The sequence below is a fragment of the Chionomys nivalis genome, chromosome 4 (assembly GCF_950005125.1).
Source record: "Chionomys nivalis chromosome 4, mChiNiv1.1, whole genome shotgun sequence".
Classification (NCBI taxonomy): Eukaryota; Metazoa; Chordata; class Mammalia; order Rodentia; family Cricetidae; genus Chionomys; species Chionomys nivalis.
Window position 1 is genome coordinate 75,038,464 of NC_080089.1, and position 19,998 is coordinate 75,058,461.

General features: G+C 38.0%; 1 pseudogene; it reads right to left on the bottom strand.

The window, feature by feature from the left end:
* Nucleotides 1-13,649: 13,649 nt before the first annotated feature.
* LOC130873918 (COP9 signalosome complex subunit 9-like) lies at nucleotides 13,650-13,807 on the bottom strand (annotated as a pseudogene).
* Nucleotides 13,808-19,998: the final 6,191 nt, after the last annotated feature.

Here is a 19,998-nt window from a genome sequence, read left to right on the forward strand (position 1 = left end):
AACTCAAGAGTTATCCTAAATATTTACTAATATTATGATGAATAATTTTAATGTATTACTATGAAAAACATTGGTCTTGGTAAATATGAAGAAAGGATACAGATTAGCTGCATTTAATGATCAGAAGTAAGCCAGAAGTGAAACAAGAAAGGTTATATATGCTTAGCACAGAGAAAGCTGAGTCAGGAGCCTCACCAGACTGAGACTAGCCAGAGTTCATGAGATCCTGTCCTTTTTTGTTTTAAGTATTTTTAATGCTATGTTTCATATGGGAGTAGAATGGAAATAGAAGTTAGAGTTGTACATTTTTACTCTATGTGTGTGTGTGTGTGTGTGTGTGTGTGTGTGCGTGTACATGTGTTCATGTGATTGGGATTCCCCTCTGTATGCTATGAATATGTTTTATTACCATTGGTTAATAAAGAATCTGTTTTGGTCAATGGCTTAGCAGAATAAAGTCAGGCAGGAAATCCGAACAAAGATATATAGAGAGAGTAGGCAAAGTCAAAGAGATGCCATGTAGTTGCTGAAGGAGACAGATGCCCCAGAACCTTTACCTGTAGGCTACAGCCTCTTGGTGATACACAGATTAATAGAAATGAGTTAATTTAAGATGTAAGAGTTAATTAAAAATAAGCCTAATCTAATAGGCCAAATAGTGTTGTAATTAATATAGTTTCTATGTTCAGAATTGAACAGCCAGGAAACAAAAGAGCAGCCTCCGTTTATGTGTGTGTGTATTTGACTTATTTTTTTCTCATACAGAGCTGTTAACTGAAGGAAAAAGAAAGTCATTCTATTCTTCAGCTCCCTAATATTCGACAGTAAAAATGGAAGTAGGTGTCCATGAATTCTTTTTTTTGGTTTTTCGAGACAGGGTTTCTCTGTGGTTTTGGAGCCTGGCCTGGAAGGTGTCCATGAATTCTATTTCTTATAAATTAGATTTTAGAAGAAGCAGATGCTTAGGGTGCAGTTTACTATCGGGATGTTAACCAAAGCAGGCACTTGAGACCAACCCCCAAGAAAGGGAAAATGAACTAAGAGTGATTGGAGGAGAAAGTGGTACTAGGGACAGCCACAGCTGCTCCACGGAGACCACCAGGTACTGTAATAGCTCCTGACAATATCCCTAACAGAGATAAAATTCCACTCCTTTGTTCTCTGGCATGCACTGACGTTTCATGTAGGCTACCCTGGAAAGTGTGTAGGCATGACGGGGTGTGGCTGAGTTCTCTGCAGCTAAGGCTGACACTAAATGAACTGTAAGCTGAAGTTAATCTGCTGTCAAACATCCTGGAACCTGGTGTATCAATCCTGTCTCTGGTAAACGATCTGAGAATATGACCTGTGCCTGCCCCATTACCTTCTCCTTCAAACCCCTTTGTGATCTTCAGCTGTTTGAGCCACTCCTCTTTATAGTGATGATTTATTTTCCAAGCTATTGTAGGGAATACAGTTGAGTATAAGAGGTAAATAGTATTCTCCTGTAAAAATGACAGGGTAGTATTTTGTTATGAATTTAAAGTTGAACTTTGCATATCACTTTATTAACAGGTAATATTAGCACTATATTTTGTGGGATTATAAAAATATATTTATTTCTACTCTAAGTGTAAGAACAAAAATTAGCCACCCTGGCTCACTTCATCTCTTACACATGAAGGAGTCTGCAGAATTGCAAGCATGGAACATGCTTTCTGGTGCTTTATAATTAAATATTACAAGCTTAATTTCTATAAGCATTGAAACATTATGCTATCATTTCAGCTTCAAGAAAGCAAGGCACAGTTGGTTAAAATGAAGCAAGTAACATAGCATTTTTAACTTGATTTATCTCTTTTGCCCTCCCTCCGTTACTTACTCCCTCCCTCCATCCTTCCCTACTCACCTCTGTCTCCTCATCCTTATCCTTCTATTGCCATAATTCCTTTGATTTTTGACTCTTCTATTTCTGTCTTATAAGTCCATTCCTAAGAGTTAATCTAGGATAATCATCTCACTCAGACTTAAAATGGCAACATGTGAATCTTTGTCATATAAGAGGGCATGGGGATTAGCACAAGGATATTCTGAGAGTTGGCACATTTTCTCTTTTCTGCACAGAGCAAACCTTATTTTAACAAGACTTACTTTTGGGTAACATCTCTGGTGTGGAAATGCAGAAGTCTTCTTTTTGGGATGCTTGCCAAGAGGTCCTTACAAGTATTTACTTAACCTTTTGAATATGGCAGATTAAAAGAAGCACTGTGACTAGGAGGTCCACAGCTAGCTAATGAAGTATAGAGGGACAGGTACCAAAATACTTATAAATAATCATGAAACTTAGATCTTAAATAAAGTGTATTAGGACTTCCATTGCTGAAGGAAGTCAGAACAAGAATGCAAAGCAGGAGCCTCTAAGCAGGAACCGATGCAGAGGTATTGAGTAACAAAACTTCGCCTGGAAAGACACATCGCTTGCCTACTCACCCCAGATGGGGAACTCAAGACACACCAAAGTATGGATACAAACAGCATTCAATTTGGTGAACCAATAGGTTTTATTGATATCACTTACAGGGGCAGAAATGACTCCAAGATAGCTGTATCAGCAAAGCCCACCCCAGCAGGAGTGACAGCTTGTAAACCTGGGAACCTGAAGCACAACGCACAGCCTGTAGGTAGCTTAGCAGGGTGGGCAGTGTGCTTTCCAGATGGTTCAGTTGGTCTGAACCTTCCAGGCAGCTCTTCAGACTTTCACATCTTTCAGGCAGTGGGTCTGGGTTCAGTTCTTTTTTTGAAGCACAGCTTCTCTTGGTTTGAGAGGAGAAACTTTTAGTTACTTTGAGTTGTTTCCCTTCCTGTTTAGAGAGCTTCCCTGTAGGATATAGTGTTTTAGTCTGGGAAGAAACTGTTATACCATGGGGAAATGCTGCTTACTGGCTTGCTCCTTATAGCTTACTCAGCCTGCTTTCTTAACAGCATCCAGGACCACCACCAGCCCAGGGGTGGCACTAGAGTGAGTGGAGTCTTCTCACATCAATCATCATTCAAGAAAGTGTGCCCAGGTTAGGCCACAGGTCTATCTGATGCAGATATTTTCTCAGTTGAGGTTCCCTTTTCCAAAACTACTCTAGCTGTGTCGAGTTGATATAAATCCAGCCATCATAACTGACCCCTTGTCAACTCAAAACACAAACGAATCACTGCTAAACCATAGATTTCCTTTCTTTTGAGGCCAGCATACTCCATACTCATCTCTGGGCTCTCAGCTGTTTCTTCAGCTTCAAGTTTCAATAACAACACAAGGCCCACCCCAAACACAGTTAGCTTTGTCACAGCAATACTGCAGGACCTGGAGCCAACAGCTGTCTTGGGTAGGATTTCTATTGCTGTGAACAAACATGAACATAAACATAAACACCATGAACAAAAGAATCTTGGGAGAAAATGTTCCTTTCAGCTAACCCTTTCACCAACAAAGGAAGTCAGGGCAGGAATTCAAGGTGGGATGTTGTGAAAGGAGAGGCGGGGCTGTATCCCGCCACTAAGCTAGCTTTACCTGAAATAATTACATGGAAATTGTATTCTTTTAAACACTGCCTGGCCCATTAGTTCCAGCTTCTTATTGGCTAGCTCTTACATATTAATCTAACCCATTTCTAATATTCGGTGTAGCACCACGATCTGACTTACCAGGAAAGATCTTAACCTGCGTCTGTCTGCAGTGGGAGAATTATGGCGACTGTCTGACTCGGCTTTTTTCTCCCAGCATTCTGTTCTGTCTACTCCGCCTACCTAATTTTCTGTCCTATTAAAGGGGCCAAGGCAGTCTCTTTATTTAACCAATGAAATTAACACAAAACAGAAGACTCTCCCCCATCAGTGGGACCCTAGAGGTGTGATGTAGGTGGGTCTTCTATCTGTTGTTTCATTGGTTAATTAATGAAGAAAACTGCTTGGCCTGATAGGTCAGAACATAGGTAGGTGGGGAAGACAGAACAGAATGCAGGGAGAAAGAAGCAGAGTCAGGCAGATGCCGTGCTTCTCCTACCCAAGACAGACAGTGGTTAAACTCATGCCGGTAAGCCACAGTCAAGTGGCATTACACATTAATAGAGATGGGTTAATCAAGATGTGAGAGTTAGCCAGTAAGAGGTTAGAGCTAATGGGCCAGGCAGTGTTTAAATGAATACAATTTGTGTGTTGTTATTTCGGGTGTAAAGCTAGCCATGCGGGAGCCGGGCGGGAAGAAAAGCAGGCCTGTTCATCACATCACTACAGAGGTGGGAACTGATGATGGAGAGTCCAGGGAGAAAATGCATTGTAGGCATTTTCCAGTGGTGACAGTCTCTCAGTGGAGGTTCCCTCTTCCAACGTGATTCTAGCTCGTGTAAACTATCTAGTACATTAGCCTATTCAATAGCAAATTATAAAATGAATATTTTCATTATAAAATTTTATTATAAAATTATAAAATGAATACTATTTCATCTCTTTCAAAAAAGAAAAATATAGGACTTTATATTGCTATTTTGCCAGAAGAGAATTACAATATACCATCAATACAGGGTCTATATAACAAATATGGGTTTAAAAAATAGTGGTATTCATAGTATATTTTTTAGGAGTTAGAGCATTAATGTGGTGGTAACATTCATTGACCACTCTTTGTTACTACAGAAACTGGCACAGTTGAAAATGGAAATCTATCTACAGCTTGTAGTGAGACTTTAAATTGTAGTGTTATTATGGATATATATCTTACTATGTTAGAAAAATCTTTAGAAAAGGAAATGGAATTCTAAAATCAAGAAATATAAGCCACTAAATAAAACATATCATAACCATTTGAGTATAGATTATTTATCAATGTCTACATATACATACAATGATATTCACTGAAAAGTTTTATAATCAGAAGAATATATCAGCTGAAGTATGCACTAACACAAATGCATTTAAGAAGATTGTGGAAAATCATTGTAGGCTAGGTTTTCTGGGAAGCAGATGTTAAGATGGAGATTAGTAGGTGAGACATATATTATGAAGTGTTCATGGAATCCCAGTCTGTGGAAGGGAGGAGGAAGAAACAGGATTGAATTGAGAGATGAGTCAAGTTTCAATGTAAGGCTGAAGATAGCCTTTGGAGCTGCTATGGGCAACCAGAGTTGGCTCAACTTCAGCTGGAATAGCCATAATATTTTCTCATTGCCCTCATCAATCACTGAATGGAGGACTCCCCAGGGAGGACATGGGTCTCTCTATCCTAAAACAGATGGTAGTGCTGCCAGCTGAGCCTACCTGAAATAGTACTTGTGGAATCTGCTGCCAAAGACTTTTCTGGGTATGACAATGCTCCACTTTCATCACAGAGCCTTATAGATTTAAATGTTATTAAATAAAATAATGTCACATATGAATATACATACATGATCAACTGTCCATTAACTTTTTTATGCTGTAGTTTTCTTTCAATAAGAATTATTGAAACTGGGCTGGGCAGTGGTGGCTCATGCCTTTAATCCTAGCCCTCGGGAGGCAGAGGCAGGTGGATCTCTGTGAAGCCTGGTCTACAAGAGCAAGTTCCAGGACAGGCTCCAAAGCTACAGAGAAACTCTGTCTTGAAAAACCAAAAGAAAAAAGAATTATTGAAATTGATATAAGTTAGTAAATTTAGAGTATTCCCTATAATGTAGTGGCCACCGTTCAAATGTGAGTATAGAATGTCAGTATAATCTCCTGCATTCAGAAAGGTTAAAATAATATAATTATTACCATTCTAATGATAATCTCTTCTCTAGATTTAGATATATTGCTAAGTGAAAAAATTTTTAAAAAAAACATTTTATTCATGGTTAATTTCAAAAGTAAAATAAACCTTTAAAACTGCATATTGATCTGCCAATATCCTCTGAATTTTTCATTGTATTTTTAATAAGTTTACCTAGTGTAAATATTTTAGCAGCTAAAATTCCCTTTTGTTTTCACCTAAAGGGCCTGGAAATTATGTGCATAGTCTTAAAAAAATACCTTTACTGTTTCAAAATACCAACCTACAAAACTTAAGAAATTGGAAGTTATTTAAACTAATCTAGAAAGATGAATGCAGTATTAAGTTTTTTTTATGCTAATTTGTAGCCACTTGTGTATGCTTGCCAAATACTTTGGCAGAAGTAGGAGGGAATTGTTTTGTTTCAAAATAATTATGGAAGTTGGAGAATGTGTACAGTTTTCATCTCCTCCAGCTAATTTATATGTAATATTTGTTTTCTGATGAATTGACTTCTAGGTTCATATTTCAGGGCTTCTCTGTCAGTAGGAAACTTGGCAAGAGCTCTGTAGATAAAGCATTCAGTGGTGTTGGAGCCTGCAGCAGCGACTGGACCAACTCCCATCCAGTGCTTAACTTTCCTCTAAAAGGTTTCCTTTAAAAGAAAAAGGGGAGAGGGAGGGAAATTTTGGATGAGACACTTTAGTGAATGAACTTTCTCTCCACCAAACTTCTCTATCGTCTTAACTGTTGAATCAATAGAAGGCTTGTGTGTTATTGTAGAACAAGCTCATTATTTTTTTTTCACTCATGGAAAGAAATGTCAGCGAAGTACATGAGAGAGCTTAGAGACTGTACACACTTGAGCCCCTCAGTTTCTCTCCAGTGGAAAAGAATATATCGTGCTGGGCAAAGTGTAATCTGCAGAAAAAAGTTAATTGATTTTTTTTATATAATTTTATAAAATTTATATTACTCAGTGGTGTGTATATGTGTGCGTGTATGTGTGCGCATGTGAAGGGCAGAGGAAAACTTGAGGAATTAACTGTTTCTCTCCTTATACCATGTGGGTGCCAGGGATTGAACTCAGGTCAGACTTGGAGGCAGGCACCCTCACCTGATGAGCCATATTAATTGCCCTCATCTAACTTGTAAAGATGTAAAGTATTCTAAAATCACACTCAGATCTCAAGTCCTATACTCTTGAGTTTCCAAAAGGATGTAGTTTCATCTTTAGTTGGCTTATCAACAACACATGAAGATGTTAAAAGTTTGTTTTCTATGACGTTTAGTTGGTTTCGAAAGGGATCCTAGTAAGTTTTAGACTAGTTTGCTGTGGAGATTTAGTAATAGACTAAATCAATATGAGTGGCAGGAAACAGAGCACTTTTCTCACATGAAGATTTGTGGTGACAAATTTACCAGTTGGTAAATCCATGTTCTGTCCTCTAGAAGCAAAGGGAAATAATCACATTCCAAGCCCACTGAAAGGAGTCCCGTATTCATAGCCTGTACACTTCCATGATGAAGTCACAAAGTATGATAGAACATATCACTTTTCTGGAAAACCACCCTGAATAGTCAGATACAGAAAGCCCCCCAGAATATCCCTCTATTCTTTATTTAGAAACAAAATTTGCTAGAGATAGAATTGAAGATAAATCATAACCTAAATGAAGTTTAAATAAAAACTTCAAGTTCCTAATATCTGAATTATGAAGAAGTGTTAATTCTTCATATGGATACTTCCCATTTCTTATAGTCATGCATTCTTTAGCTGTAGCAATCTTTTCTGCCTTGTACAAGCAGAAAACCAACCGTATTATGTATTAAGTTGATTATAGAAAATAGAATCATTTATTTAAATAAATTGTAGACAAGAGATTCTAGAATAACAAAGAATAACATTTTCATGCTACTTCTCAGGTCCTTAAATCAACAGTTCTCAAAGTTTCTTCCTGGGATCAGCAGCATAAACATATGGTACTTGTGAAAAAAACTTCACACTCTGGGATCTTATATCAGAACAGCTAAATCAAAGTCCTTGTCTAAGGCTCATTAATTCATATTTTAGCAGCCCCCTATGTGATTCTGAGACTGAGGACTGATAACCTTTGTGTTTGAAAAGACTCACATACTTCCACTAAAATTATACTCAGATTCTATCACTTATATGTTTCAGTTTTGAATAATTGTACTCATCAATGTAACAAACAAAGTCTTAAATACAGATGAATATCATAAAAGAGAGTTGAGCTGTTGACTTAGTTTCATGTATGGCAATGTCAACAGCTCAACTCTTTCAGGACCTTGAGTTTTGAATAACATATACTTTAGACATTGGCAAAATTATTTTGATTTTTTGCTTTGTTATTTCAAAGAATAAGAAACAGAAAACCACCAAAATGCTGTGAGTGCTTATTAAAATATAATTCATGCAAATTTTACGCAAAATAATACCTGTGGGTTCATATCTAATCATTATTACCTACACCAGAAATTACAAATATTTAGTGTCACCTAGACACGTTTCTTGATTCTATTGATTTTGTGTTTACTTATTAGGGATGTTGCTGGGTACCAAGCTGCAGATTTTGGGTGTGCTCAATGCCTTCTTTTATTTATTTATTTATTTATTTATTTATTTATTTATTTATTCATTCATTTATTTATTTATTTATTAAAGATTTCTGTCTCTTCCCCGCCACTGCCTCCCATTTCCCTCCCCCAATCAAGTCTTCCTCCCTCGTCAGCCCAAAGAGCAATCAGGGTATGCCTTCTTAACCACTGAACTGATTTTTTTTCATGTGGAAGGAAAGGCAAAGTCAGGAAAACAAACTTCTGAAATGTCAGCAGTGAGTCTTAAAAGATGGTGGCTTCGAATATGACTACAGATCTTCCAGTATGCATTTTTATCCTTCTAGGAACCAAGAGCTTCCTTTCAGAAGCGTAAAGCTGCCATTCATCTGGAAATTGAAGAAGTGTGGCTCTTGTTGACTTGTGAGTTTCAGAGCATGTGAACGAACGTATTTGGCTTTCCTTCACCAATTAATGGTGGCTATTTGTCATGACTTGGGCCTCCAGCCAAAAACAGCCTTCTTTGTTTCTCTCTTTGGCTATGAAAAGCAAGTCCTTTTAAGTCTCAGTCCCCTTGGTTGGTCTTTTAGCCAGGACAGCAGGAAACTCTGTAAGAGTCTGTCCAGCTCCTAATGTATGAATTATGTCTTTCGACTGGTGTTGCCACTTAAGTAATTTAAGCACCCATTATTGTGACAGATAAATAGCTCTTTGACATTTTTGTGATTTCTTTGGCATCCACCGAATACAAGACATTTGGGACATGCTGTCTGAGGTAGAGCAGGACACAGCACAAAATCATCAGATTTGGCCATGTCTGAATGTACCCAACACTTGGCAATCCTAGTGGCTGTAGATAACTGACAGAATACTCTAGAGCAGGAGTTTTGTTTGCTCTGACCCGATATTTGACCATATCTAGTGATGACAACCTGTCTTCTGAAGTTGTGCAGATTAGTTGTACGAATTAGTTCACCATGAGCTCAACGCTGAAAGTTACACTTTATTACCATAAATGTAGGATTCTATCATCAATCCAAACTCTAATCTTTGTAGCCACACAGGTGAAGTAATGGAATCTCCTCAGACATTTACTGTTAGTTAGGATATTGCTTTGCAAATATTATCTTGTGAAGGAGGAGGGTTTAGGTTCTTGATTTTTTATTCTTATCTTACCTGATTAGTTAATCTAGAAAGTGAGTTTAGCATAGAGTGAAACATTTGTGTGTGTGTGTGTGTGTGTGTATGCATGCATGTGTGCATGTGTGTGCATGTGTGTGTGTCAAATTGTGCTGGTCACTGAAGACCCTCTCTATTTTCTGTTCTTATAAATTGCCCCATTTATAATTTCAACTAACATCCTTCCTTAGATGAATATTGTACTCCCTTAGGTTTTAAATAATGACTTCATTTCAACCATTTTAATTAGTATTTCCTTTCCATCAATTTTCACCAGTAAAGGAAAAAGCAGGTTTTGGGTTTTGTTTGAGTTTTTCATTTCACATACAACCTAGACATGTAATTTTCTGGGCCATGAGCTCTGAGCCTTTTCAACCTTTTCCTTTAACAACTTATTCATGTATTTATTTTTCAATTCCTTCCTGTCAACCTCTGTAGCCTTTTCAATCACATTTCTGAAAATCTGGGATTAATTTTTACATTGAACAGTCTTGCTTGGAAGAAGTTATGTCTTCATAGATAGAAAGTAGTTGTGAATCATATCTAAATACTTTATTATAATATGACTGTAGTACATTACAAAAATTTATAGGAATCAAAAGTTTTCCAGATTTTTATTAAAATCTTACTAAGTTTGTTGACATGGAATTTGCAATAGAAACCCCAAATCACAATATTTTTACTTCCATATCATAGATTCCAAGGAAGATTTTACATTATTCTTAACATTTAAATACTGCAATTCAACCTTGAAATGAAATCCAAACAAAATGTGAAGGAGCAAATGATGTCCATATTTGCTTGCTGAGCACAAGAACATTTGAGTTTTGTATACAACATTTTATTTTTTATGCACAACATGCCATTTTAATATATTTTTCATTTAAATGGTAATATTTGATTTAAATTTTTTGTATGTTGATAAGTTAACAGCTGGCTTTAATTATAAGTTTTATATATATTTTAGTGTTCTTCATTGATTTTTCAAAGTCTACATAGTAAGTAGAATTGCCACAGCTGCTTTAAATAAAAATATTTAAGTAGGCAAGTAACAGTTTAACAAAGAATTGAATCTTTGGAGATATAAGCTACATGAACTAATTTGAAAGTAACTTCTGCTATCTTTCCTGAAAGAAAATATGCTTTCAAGTGTGTGTGTGTGTGTGTGTGTGTAGTTGAAATGCATAAAGACATGACCTGAAAATAATGTAAAGTGGTAACTCATGAAGTTTCCAAAGTTTTTCTGCTTTTTATTGATTTGTCAGAAGCATTTTGAGTTAGATGAGAGTTTTACAGACAATGATTTTAACCTAAAATTTGAAGTCCTCAGGTTTTAATACTAGTGTTCTGTAAAAATTAAAACAAATGAAATAAATGAAAGAGGTATTAAACTTAGAACCATATACAGTGTCATTGTAACAAACACTTCGGGAAAAAATATTCAAAGAACCCAAAAAGAAAATGTTTATTTTTGGCTTACAGTTTTAGACATTTTTGTCCAAGGCTGGCTGACTTCATGGTTTTAGGCCTGAGAGTAGACAGAACATTTTGGCTGCAGGGACGTGTGATAGAGGAGGTCACTCCTCACTGGTGTCTGTGGAAGAGGGGAGGAGACGAGGTGAGGGAATGAGAAAAGGAAGAGAACACTCACGTGACAGGATATTCCCTTCAGAAGCCTGTGACGCTCTATGACCTCTTTTCTGAGACTGGATCTTCACCTACTGTTAGCCCATTCAGACGAATTCACCAATGAAGTAATCCACTGCGCAGTTCTCATGACCCGGTCACCTCTCAAGACCCCGCCTCAACATACTACTAGAGTGTTGGTCGAGCCTTTAAGCCTGCATTTGAAGGAACATTTCAGATCCAAGCCACCACCATGACAGTTCATTATGTTTATAGATTTTGTGGATTTCTATTTAAGAAAGGGCTTAAAGAGGACAAATATTCCTTGTTCCACAATGTCTGGTACCCCTGCTGGGAAAACCAAAAAATGACTACGTCTTAAAAAGTGTGGGGGCTGGAGAGTCTACTTTAAAAATAAAGTCTACTTGCAGTTTGACATTTAGACTGAGTCTGTTGACTTGAGAGTTTACACAGGGCTTCTTCAGATGGTGCAAATTCCTTCAAGTATATCAAGTGAATTCTCAAAGGACATGTGACAAGAGAGGCCTGTGAGAGTGAGTGATTAACGTGATTCAGTCAAAGAATGGTGATTCTTTCTAACCCTGAGTTGGAAGTCACTATGCACACGTATCACAGGACTCTGTAATAGAAATGAACCAATTAAGATTAGCCCTGAGTCACTGGGCGGCAGTGGTGCACACCTTTAATCCCAGCACTTGGGAGGCAGAGGCAGGTGGATCTCTGTGGGTTGAAGGCCAGTCTGGTCTACAGAGATAGTGCCAGTGCAGGCTCCAAAGCTACATAGAGAAACTGTCTTGAAAACCAACCAAACAAAAACAAAACAAAACAAAAACAAAAAACAAAACAAAACAAAAAACCCAACAACTAAAAAAGATTAGTCCTAAGTTAAAGATGAGGGACACAGGAAGAGACACCATTGTGGTAGGAGAATCAAAATGGTCAAACTTTATTATATGAGTACACATGTTTATATGTGTATGTTCACATATATGTGGAGGTGCACATGAATGTGAAGACCACAATTCAGCCTTTTGGTTTTTTCTTCAGGTATCATTCACCTTTTGGAGATGCCAGGGTTTCTAGCAGGCTGGAGTTTACCAGGTTGGTGAGACTGGCTTGCCTGGAAGTACCAGAGACCTGCCTGTTCCTGTCTTCTTGACTGGGATTACAAGTATGTGGCACCATGCTTAGCTTTTTGCATGAGTGGTGGGCGTTGAATTCAGGTCTTTGTGCTTATACAATAAGCACTTTACCAACCACGCTATCTCTTTGATTGTACATGCACTTCAGTATTTTAAAACCATCCAAACAGCATGTGATTATACCAACACATTACAGTTTTTCTATATTGTTTAAAATTTATTTTAATTATTCTCTGTGTGTGTGTGCGTGTGTGTGCTCGTAGGTGCCCATGAATATTGGAAGTATCTGATTCCCCCTGGAACAGAAGTTGCGGTATTGTATACACACCGACGCCAGGAACTGAAAAGCTGGATCTTCTGCAAGAGCAGTACACATTCTTAACCACTAGGCCGTCTCTTTAGCAGTCTGTCTTTTAGCCCAGCTTTTATTTTTTAATAAAATGAGAAATGTTTGATATCACCTTTGTTGTATACAGACCCCAAGTCAATACTTGGAAAGTCTCACTTTCTAGAATTTACATCTTTGCGCATGGATTAACCATGGTCCTCTCTGGGAATGGAGCAGCTCTACAAATTGTTCCCCGCCTACAGTTTATAGTTATCTTTTTAATGATTACATTGCATGATGTAAAGTGTTGTATTAGCATCCAAAAGCCAGAATTCTCATGTGTTTAGTGAAGAAAGAAGCCATCCCAAAGGAGCCCACACAGCAAGGTACTTTGGGTGCTTATTGGGGTGGGGTGGGGGGCACATTTCAAATCCAGGCCAAAACCCAGATACACCTGTAGTGAGATTCTATTAGCTTTCTGTTAGTGTACATCTGAACTCCTTATATAGCCTGACCTGAAGGCCAGTCTGATCTGCAGAGCTAGTGCCAGGGCAGGCTCCAAAGCTACATAGAGAAATCCTGTTTCCCAGACTGACCTGAAGCTTTTTATATAGCCTGCCTAGGCTGGCACTAAACACTAAACTTGTCATCTTCTCACGACAGTTACCAGATTGAGAATAGCATTATAAATGAATTTAAAGTGATATTTTTAATTGCCTTCACAATAGTTTTCCTTTTCCAACAAATTTCTTTCTTTTTTTTTTTTTAATTACCCTCCTTATTATGTTGCTGTTTTTAATTTAAAAAAGGATAAGGGACTAGCTTTCTCAGAGACTGTAGAACCCAGTTGGTTTAGATAGTCTCCTCCCGTGGTTGACCAGGTCTTGACTTCTAGTGATCTTAGCAAGGTCTCTACAACCATCTGATCCTGTTCTAAGAAATTCGAGATATGTCACAAAAGTGGAGCATATGCAACTAGAGGGCCTCACTGGCCGCCATCATCATCATCATCATCATCATCATCATCATCAAAGAGATCTTCAAAATCATTTTAAAAGTCTGCATAAACTACATTTTCATTGGCTGCCAAGTCCATCAAGAGCCTGGTGCTCCCTCTAGCCTTGTCCTGGACCACATAGGGCCTATGCCCTCTGGGAACATCTCATCCATGGCCGGCTTCATCTCAGGGCTGCGGCATTGCCTCCAACAAATTTCAAGACAGAACTCATTAAGCATGCTGTGTATATCAGCAATTGTAAACAATTCAATGCATTTTTGTGCATGAAGGCTAATAGTCTATTCAGAATATACTTTGTTGACATTTCCAATTAAAGGTTGTGAAGGTATAAGCTTTGTCACTAAATTTAATTCCACTCTCATTTATAAGATAATCAAAGGGAAAAAAAAATCTATGTTTATTAAAAGATCTTTTCCAAAATTCCAAACACTCAAAATCCCAATCATGTAATTTTAGATTTAAATCTTCTACATCACTTTAAATTTATTTAGTTGAAGTAGTAACAATAAACATTAATATTTTCTATATTTATCATCTCTCTAAAAGAAAACATTATCACATTACAGAGGAACCCTTAGCAGAGACATCTAATATCATGCTGAAGTATGACATTGCTCCAAAAGGTTTCTGACATTGGACCAAAGGTCATGAGGAGTGAACACAATATCACTATGTTGAAGTTTTTATTTTTGTTTTTGACATAAATTCTTTGTAAAAACAATTGTACATAAATGATTTGTTTCCTAGTGTGTGTAGTTTGGTTGACACCTACATTATTACAGTGATGAGGACAATCTCCCCTGGGTGAAGACAAGCCTTTGTCCCCTCCCTTATGCCAGCCAGACACCTGACCAAGGAACTACTCTCAGGGAGCAGCATTCCTTTTAAAGAGATAGGAAGAATAATAATGCTCCTAAGGAGAAAAATGTACCTTTCCTTCCCCAAATTTTTGCCTTCACTGTCATCTCTAGGAGCCGTCATGAGGTTTTTTGGGGGTCTACCCACATTTCTGAGTTCAGAGAAACATTCATCTTTCCCCCTTTCTTCTCTTCTGTCTGTTTCTGAATTAGGCCAGAGCCTAATCACTCTTTTCCTGGCACTCTGAGCTTCCCTTCCCCGTTTTGTCACCAGCTGCCTGTCCCCCACATGTGTCTTGTCTCCATGCATAACTTAACAGCTTAATAACTTTCCTTCCTAAGCTCCCATCTATAAATCTATGATGTGCTGCTCTTTAAATCTCAGCCTCTAAGTCCCTTGAAATTCATCTTTCAACTCTGGAAGAAGGGAACGTGAAAGCCACTAAATGGAGGTGGCTTCAGGAGCCAACAAGTTTCCAGAATCCTGGCTCACCGGGAAGAACTCTGTAGTTCCCAGACACCCCAATATTCCTTATTAACTTTTCAGTGGGAGTTAGTAGACTGTTTCCCTGCATTTGTTCACATGATTGGATTCTTTGTGCTTCCCATCCAGTTCCGATCATACTTCTTCTTAAGAACTTTGTCCTCTACTTCTGTGCTTCACCCAAAGTTTTGTTTCTATCATCACAGCAAAAATTAAATAATTTCATCTCTAATGTTGAATTTTAAAACAAATTAATAGTAACATTATCAATAAAATTAGATCTTTTCCTCTGGCACAATAACAGCTAGAATCCCAGTGAAAACAACTTTCATTATAATTGAGTGAGCTGTGATTCGGAAAGCCTTTGAGAGCCATGTAATAAACAGGAAGTTCTTATTAAGGAATTGTTGCTCACAGAACAGGCTAATTAACCTTCTGTGGAAATGACAGCAACAACAATAAACCTCTTAGAATGTGAGTGGGTATGATTGATTTAAAATAGTTAAAGAACTATTTACCTGGGGCAGGTCTAACAGTTGGGGAGCAGTACGCATTCGTGTTGTGTACCTACTCTTCAAGGTACTGCCAATCAGTTCAAGGATTGTTTTCCTAATAGCTGATACTTTAGGAAGAATTTGGTGTCTTCTGATTTCGTTGCAAAATACAAAGTATTAACAGTGACGGAAAGAAAGTTAAGAGAAACTGTATGTTTGAAGAATAGCATGAAAAACAGTTTTTCCCACGTGTTGGCCTCTCTGCCATATGTGGCAGGCCTGCCCAGCCTCTGCTATCTCACGATGTTTATGTTTCCATAATTTCAAATATTTCCTTCATTCAGCTTCAGAGAAGTCACAGGACAATCAGGAGCCAAATTATCTAGTAGAACAAAGACTTGTCAGAGTGCCAGGGCTGGTTTATCCTCCCACCATCAGCACCCAAGATCAGAGAGAGTTAGGACTCCCTCGCTGCTTCTCTCAGAACACATCTCATTTTATCAACGGGCATTCTGCATGCTGACTTTGAAAGGGAGATAGTGGATATGCTGCATCTGGAAGAGATCAAGCTAAGGCGAGGCTTGCCGGGTCATCTTGCAGATGTAACCATGTGCTAAACTGAGAACTCCATTCTCAGAGCAAATGCCTCACACACTGCAGGAAGAGGTAGGACAGAAGTCAGAGCTACACTGTGAGGATAAATTCCCCCTCTTGGTTTTATTCAGTTATCAGATAAATCTCTTTGCTAAAAATGACCAGTTAAGCTAATCCTAAGCAGGACAGGACCGGTATTCACCAGGACTGAACCAGGTGAATGGGGATATACCGTTTCAATGACAGGCTTTCAGCAGCCAGGGACAGAGGCACAGCTCCACACTGTCACCCTCAGCAGCCTGAGAAGTTCTCTAATCTTTTAAGCACCTCAATTCAGATGAAATAGGATCTTTGATTTGAATGTGGAAGAGAACATTGGTGGGCATCATTGTGAAGTGAAGTTTGAGGTTATTAAAAATATAAAGGTGTTCAGAGAAGGAATAAAACACACCCAGGAGAGTGGGTATGGACCTTTCAGAGATTAGTAAAAGTTTATTAAAATACATTTTTATTCTTTTTATTTGCTATAGTTTTATTCCTTCTATTTAGTGTGTGAATGTGTATATGGTATGGGTATTTATAAGTGTATTCTCCTCTCTCTCTCTCTCTCTCTCTCTCTCTCTCTCTCTCTCTCTCTCTCTCCCCGCTTTCTCTCCCCCCCTCCCCACAAGTGTACTTGTAATCATTCTGTGTCCATGCCTGTGTTGGATGCCTTCCTCTATCCTCCACTTTATTTATTGAGGAAGGGTCTCTCACTGAACTTGGAGCTAGCCCAAATTTGGCTAGTCTAGCCAAGCAGCTTGCTCTGAGGATTTTTTTCTCTGCCTCCAGAGTGCTGGGGTCATAGGCAGTTGCCATGGATGTCTGACTTTTAAGTAAATTTTGGGTATCTGAACTCTGGTTCTCAGTCTTGTACTGTGAATCCTTTGTCTACTGAACCATCTCCCATCCTTATTTTTAATATAGGGTTTAAGTACAGAGATTAAAAGAAAGAGAGATGCTCGGAGAAAGAAAATGACATACCCAAGTGTTGGTGTGGGCTTCTCAAGGCACAGTCAAAGTTATGTGCCATAGCATAACCCTACATACCACTGTGCCTTTCAAATGGTGTCAATGATTCCTCAAAGGGTTTCCAAGAAACATTTTAATCTGTCCACTTTTCTATTTGTTTGGTTGATGAAGTTATGGGATTGCTCTGGAGAAGCCTTGGATGAGATTATAATCTGATATTGTAAAACTTAGTCATTGAAGTCATAAGGTCTTTGAACTGGACCTTTTACTATACCAGGCAGTTCTAATAGAAAAATATGATAGAAAGATTCTCAATTACAGGTCTGGAGATGAGAAAGGAGAAGGGCCTCGAGCAAATGCTAGCCCTGCTGGGATTATAATTGCTCTTTGCAGCTGGAAAGAGATTTCCATCAGACTTGGATGGATCCTTCCTTTCCCATGTCCCCTCAACTTCCTATCTTCTCATTGTGGTTCAAGGCAATCTAGAGGTGGGGAGAGGTCTGGAGAGAGAGTTTTGCTGCTCTCACAAAGGAGTAGAATTTTGTTTCCTGCACTCACATGGCCAGTTCTAGGGGATCCCATTTCTTTGTCTGGGCTTCGTAGGTACCAGACACATACATAATGCATTTATGTCTATAGAGGCAAAACTCTCATACACATGAAATAAAAATAGATAAGTCTTTTAAAAAGTAAAAACATGAGGGCAGGTACTTGAATTATTGGCAGAAGGAGGAATGGAAGTTAAGTGTATGAGTGGTATTTTAGAATTATTGACTTTAAAATTATCTTTAAACACTAATTTATTTATTAATAAAGAATCAACCTATGCTGTCAGGAATTTTATAGATGGCATAGTTTAAATAGATAAATGAATTTTTCCTGTTGTGAGTAAGGCACATGTTCTAATTAGTCTATCTATCAAAGGATGAGGGATATGGTATCTGGTGGTAATTCCTCCAGTCGGTTAGAAAGGCAGTCTATATAAGTTGAAACTAACAAAGCATTGGTGTCAAATAACTGGGTTTATAGACATCTGATCACTGTATAGATCTATCACTTTGGTAATGAATGAGACTATAGACAGCTGAGTCACTGGATAGATGGATCACTTTGGTCATGGGTGGATCTATATGGCAGCTGAATCATCGACCTGTTATATCAAGACAGTCTATAGACAGTGAGTCACTGGAGAGATGGATCACTTTTGGTCGATGTTTGTGTAACTCTCATATTCCATGTATAATATGACTGTATTAGAGAAGCCTATGTGAGGTGGCTGTCACTAAGATTACATGAGTTATCACATGAAAAATTTTATGTTGATGCCTAGTATGTGAAAATTAATTAATAATTGTAATTTAAGTATAGATTACTATAATTGCTATTTTCCATCTTTTTCCCTAGAAACTAGAAATCAAATCAAATACTCTATGCATTTCAAATTAGAAATTGCTTTTGATTAGATTTTTAAAATTCTATAACTAGATGGTATTCTTTTTAATAGTCTGTGGTCAGTCTGGAACTATTTAAAACAATGTTTTAGAATGAAAGGGAAAAATCACATTTTTCTAAAGGTATAGCAATCCAAATGGGAACAAAACCTTTAATTATGCTATTTGAGTATTTTGTGTAGAAATATGAAGATTTCATATATGACTAAGATAGAGAGATGGGGGAAAGAAACTGATTTTTTGCTGGATGATAATGATGGCTTCAGTACTGGGTACTGTATTCAAGATCTCGCATCTGCTAAGATACCACTATCACTGGCCTATACCTCTATCCTCTGATGCTATTTGTGAAAGATTTAAGTAAAAGATACAAGTATTGAGATATATGGAATGAATCCTGGATTTAACAGTGTAAAGATTCCTTCTGCACTATTGATAATAAAAATGGTAAGACTCAGTTGATATTCTAATAATGGGTGTAATGTAATGGGATGCACAGCAATCTTTGATATTTATGGTCAAAGTGTGGGCCCAGGATTCTAACCCCACCTGATACTTAGACCTCTGCCTGAATATTCTGGTTTCTTTTGCAATTTTAACAACTTGTGGAGAGGGGAGCCAGCTACTTTATCTTGAGAGCAGTTTTAAATTTCTAATAAGTCTCATCTAATGTTTAAATGGTTGAAATAATGGAACAGAAGTTATGCCTCAAATATTGTATATTTGGCTGAGTGTGATTTCTGCAAGACAGCATCAGAGTCACAATAAAAGACGTGGACTGAAATTAACTACTGACATTGAATTCTGACTTTCTCAAGAAACAGTTTGTGCTGCAAGTGGCTTACATTCTCTGTACTCAGTTTAATCATTAAAATGAGAATTATAGGATCTTCTTTGTGTTAACAACCACAGAAAGTGCTTAGAATTGTATGAGGCCTGTGATAAATGCTCAGCAAATGTCATCACCGTCAGCATCATCGTCGTTGTCATCATCATCACCATCATTACCATCACCACCACCACCATCATCATCACCACCACCACCACCACCACCACCACCACCATCATCACCACCACCACCACTCATCATCATCATCATCATCATCATCATCATCAGCAGCAGCAGCAGCAGCAGCAGCAGCAGTAGCAGCAGCAGCCACACCAGAAGCTGTCTATTAGGAGTGGTGGTCTTACATATAAGCTGATATTTAGTGGGTAGGGTCAATTCTTTTCATGTGGGTTAGAGAGATGGCTCAATGATTAAGAGCCCTGGCTGCTTGTGCATAGGACCCAAGTTCTGTTCCTCACACTCACACGGTGGCTAACAATCGACTTTAACATCAGTTCCGAAAGAACTGACACCCCCTTTTCACTTCTGCGGGTTCTGTGCACTTGTGGTGCAGAGACGGTCATACAAGTGAAATACCCATGAAGATAAAATTAAAATATTATTGTCTTATCATG